This window comes from Drosophila bipectinata, chromosome 2L, assembly GCF_030179905.1.
Source record: "Drosophila bipectinata strain 14024-0381.07 chromosome 2L, DbipHiC1v2, whole genome shotgun sequence".
NCBI lineage: Eukaryota > Metazoa > Arthropoda > Insecta > Diptera > Drosophilidae > Drosophila > Drosophila bipectinata.
The window spans coordinates 9,672,633-9,676,970 of NC_091736.1; the positions used below are offsets into that span (position 1 = coordinate 9,672,633).

Here is a 4,338-nt window from a genome sequence, read left to right on the forward strand (position 1 = left end):
AATGCCAGAAAGTGTCAACAGATAATTGAAAATCTCAAATTTATACAAAAATATAATTTATACAGGACGAGGGAAAAGAAGGACTCTGGGAGTAGACGATCTATCACATCCATCAGTGGGGAATTTAAGTTTCCAAAATACTCCACTCGGAATAATAAAACCAACCAGAAAAACCTGAACATACAACCCAGTATTGCAGAAAGAATGTGCATCGAATGTGGAATTTTATGGTCAGGATTAAGAAGTTTCTGTTGGTCGGGTCATTAAAATCGTAAGAGAAGGTCAAGCTAAAAATGCTCCTCCTCCTTTAAACTTCATTGGGTCCTATTTACGGCTTAAGTTTAGCTGAGAGGAGATATCCTCGTCCGAGTGGTGGGCAGAAAGTGTTAAAGTTCGCTTTCGAGGAGCAAAAAAGATAATAAAAAGTTGCCAGAGCTTACAGCTCATGATAATAAAACCCGTGGCACGTGCTGACTCCAATGGACACGCAGCCTGGTCACGAATCCATAGTCTCGAGACACTTTCCGCTGGCTGTTGACATTCCTCCTTCGCTTCGCCCTCAACTTTTTGTGTTTTTTGTCTCTCAAATAGATTTCAAGCGTCTTTAGCAATGTGAGCATTCCTTGCCTGCAGCAATTTGTTGCTGAATGATGTGTGAAGGGCATAAAAATGCATTGGCGTTGGGTGGAAGGGGTGCAAAGGTCCTGCCAATCCTTGTACTTCCACGCATAAAGTACGAAAGCTGGAAGCATCAAATACTTCTCTTGACATACGTGCTTATGGCTGATAAAACAAAGGAAACGGCTTTCGGTGTTGACAATATAATTCACAGGAATGCTTTGATGTCGATCGAGAATCCTTAAATGTAAAAGCATTTTCCTGTAGTTTTAATTATTCGATATGTTTTAATATATGTTAAATAATATTCATTTTATATTTACCGCAAAATCAAGAAACTATCATTGTCGTTAAACATTCGATTATAAAGTAGAATATTCTTTGATCAACTTACAAGTAAATATTTTTTCTAATGTTTTGTCCTGGAAATTAAGAAATTCGTCTGATGACACTCTCTTACTGGATCAGTTTTCAGTTTTTAAAAGTTTTTACATTTTTTGCGCCTCTCACGAACACAATACCTTTGTCAATAAGCAAGCTACTTATACATCCAACCATCCAATTTATAAATCACTTTAGCATTATTTTTAGGGAAATCTAACTCTTTACATTCATAAAATTATTTTATTTTATATACATATAGTATTATATTCCCCTACCCTGTATACTTTGAAAATACTTCAAAGAGTAATGCCCGTTTAAGTGTTTCCAAGCAAAGTCACAGCACTTTATTTTACCGCCCGGACCGCATTGGCATATGGTCTTATAGAAATAAATTGCAAAACAAAATTCAATTACTTAATGCAAATGTAAGGCATCGCCCACCTTCCCGAGTACACCCTTCGGGCCCAACGACCCCTGATATCTGTGTCAGAAAGTCACTGCCAAAAGAATTTTGTCGATTATTCAAAATATTTTGTATCCTATTCTTTGCCTATCGAGCCAAGTGTTGGGCGTGTCACAGCCTTATTTATATGTTTATGAAAATTTTGCACACACATTTATTGAGATTATTGAAAAGAATTTAAGAGGTTTGCATGTTTGCAAAGAAAAGCGTACAACTTGGCAGAGTCTGTGAAAATTTCTTTACTCTGGCTTCCTTTTATATTCTTTAGGATTTTTGGAGCAAAAATAAATGGCTGTGAGGCTGTGAATTAGAAGTGCAAGCAAACCACAAGAAGTTTTTGTTTTTTCAAGAAAACAAAACAAGCAAGGAAGCTCATCGTCAAGTGGCTTGACCTTCTTACTCGCACCGATCTGTTTGTGACTTTTGTTGATTTTTCAAATATTTTTACTTTAAATCCCTCTCACATCCCTAATACACACTTTCCGCCTTGTTAACACCTTAAAAGCCAAGTGACCGTAAATGGCAAACGACAATTGAGATAATTACTCGCTTGACCAATTTTGGGCTCAAATGGGCGGCCATAACAACAGGTTACAAAAGCAGTAAACATCCCCACACTCAAAATAAAATTTACCCTTAAATTTAGAAATTCGCCATAAAACTTAATTGTTTCTAAATACAAGAAAAAATTTCTAGTTTCTAGAAAAAATTTTCTGAAAACAAGAAAAATTTCTTAAATCAAAGAAGTTTTTCTCAAATATAGAAATAGTCGCCATAAACTAAAATCGCCCTAAAATCAAGAAAACTTTTCTATAATTAAGGCAAATTATGACTTATTTTCAGGAAATATTTTCTTAATAATAGAAAGGCTCACCATAAAATTTACTAACCCTAAAAAATAGAAAACTGTTTCTACAATATAGAAATCCTTTTCTTAAAAAGATACTAACCCTAAAAAATAGAAAACTGTTTCTACAATATAGAAATTTCTTTCTAAAAAAGTTACTAACCCTAAAAAATAGAAAACTGTTTCTATAATATAGAAATTCCTTTCTAAAAATGCACAGTGTTACCCTTTAATTTAGGTAACCCTAGAAAATATAAATATTTTTTTTAATATATAATTTTTTTTATATTTTATCTCTGTCCGTGGTCGGCACCCAATACATTGATATGATTTTAACGCATTAGTATTAGTATAGCAGAAAGCAGAAAGTAGGCTCTAAGCATGACGCGTCATGACGTTTCACACACTTATACTGTGTGTGTGGCAGAGCACGGGCAGATAAATGCAGACTGATCTATATTATATTTTATGTATAAAGTTTTAACATGTTAAATACAAAAAATCATGTTAAGAAATAATGTAACGATATTTAAACTATCTCTAAGATGTTGACATTACAAGTTTATTAAAAAGTTTATTTAAAAAGTGCTAATTGATTCCTTGCTGAAAAAGATAAACTGAGAAGCCTTTTCTTTTTTTTCGCTGGTAAGTTACTAAAAACGTTACTAATTTCATAAGTAATTTAATTTAATTACTAATTAAATTAATCTAGAGCTAATTGTGGAAAGACATGATAGATCTTAACATCGGAAAAAAAGCCAGAAGGTCTGCTGCATATGGCAAAATTTATCATTTGAAGGCTAAGGAGAAAAAGTTATCAACTGGTAAATTACGCCCCACTTCAAAGGTTAAAAATAATTTCCCAAATACATTTTCAGGTAATATGGCTGATGTTCAATAGTAAAGAGGTGAAGCTTAGCCTTGCAAACGCAAAATTTGATCTTACTTTTGATTGGCGCAAAAGTTTCTTTTTCTAGGACGATACAAGTGTAGCTACACTTAGCTTAGGAGGAATTGCCCATTCTTAAGCAGAATTGTGAAGACAAATTGGTAATATTTTTTATACATTAATTTTGTTTTATTTAATGCATTTATTGAATAAATTCTTAGATTGTGGCAATTTTTTCTCTCATTTCGTTAAAAGGAAGTCCAGAGTTTTATCTTACTAAAAACATTCCCTCAACAAAGCGAAGGTAAAAAGGCAATAATTACACTACCTTAAAAGATGTTTTAAAACATTCACAATTAAATAGTATATTAATATATTTATATCGCAATATTAATTGACGTTATTTTCCACAGATAAAAAGGACGCAAATGATTCACGCTATTCTAGTCCCCACCAAAAGGGGAAAACATGGTGCTACTGGAAATTTATAAGTCAAGTATACAATTCAAGATTCGAGGGTCAAATTTATTATATACCATAAATAAAATGTTATGTGAAAGTAAGAACTGAAGAGAGCTATCAAAGAAAACAAATGTAAATGTAAAAATAATGTAAAAATATGTAAATGTATGATGTAATATGTAATGTAAAATGTAGAAATAAAATTTCTAGAATTTAGAAAAGGTCACCTTTAATTTAAGAAATATTTGTATATATTGTAGAAAGGGTTATCTTAATTTTAGGGCGCCTTGCCCTGGGGCTTAGAAAAAATCGCCATAAAATCAAGACATTTTTTCCTTAGTTTTAGAAAAGTACTTTCTAAAACCTAGAAAAACAAACCCTAAATTTAAGAAATTTTTTTCTATTTTTTAGAAATTTTTTTCTTATTTTTAGGGAAATTGGCCTTAGATTTTAGAAAGGAAACGCCATTAATTTTAGAAAAATTTACCCTAAATTTAAGAAATTTTTTTCTATTTTTTAGAAATTTTTTTCTTATTTTTAGGGCAATTTTCCTTATATTTTAGAAAGGAAATGCCATTAATTTTAGAAAAATTTACCCTAAATTTTATGGTGCGGTGCCGTTGAAGACAAAAATAGGGCGAATTTCTAAATCTTAGGGTTAATTTTTTTTTGAGT

General features: G+C 31.8%; 1 long non-coding RNA gene across 2 annotated transcripts; it reads left to right on the plus strand.

Moving 5' to 3' along the window:
* The first annotated feature begins 2,674 nt into the window (after positions 1 to 2,674).
* Positions 2,675 to 3,885, plus strand: LOC122321713 (uncharacterized). Of its 2 annotated transcripts, XR_006246234.2 has the most exons (5): positions 2,677 to 2,957; positions 3,025 to 3,136; positions 3,191 to 3,362; positions 3,423 to 3,505; positions 3,615 to 3,885. It is a non-coding gene; the product is annotated as an uncharacterized lncRNA (long non-coding RNA). The 2 variants fall into 2 exon arrangements; XR_011442096.1 differs by having other exon boundaries at positions 2,675 to 2,957; positions 3,025 to 3,362.
* The last annotated feature ends 453 nt before the right edge of the window (positions 3,886 to 4,338 follow it).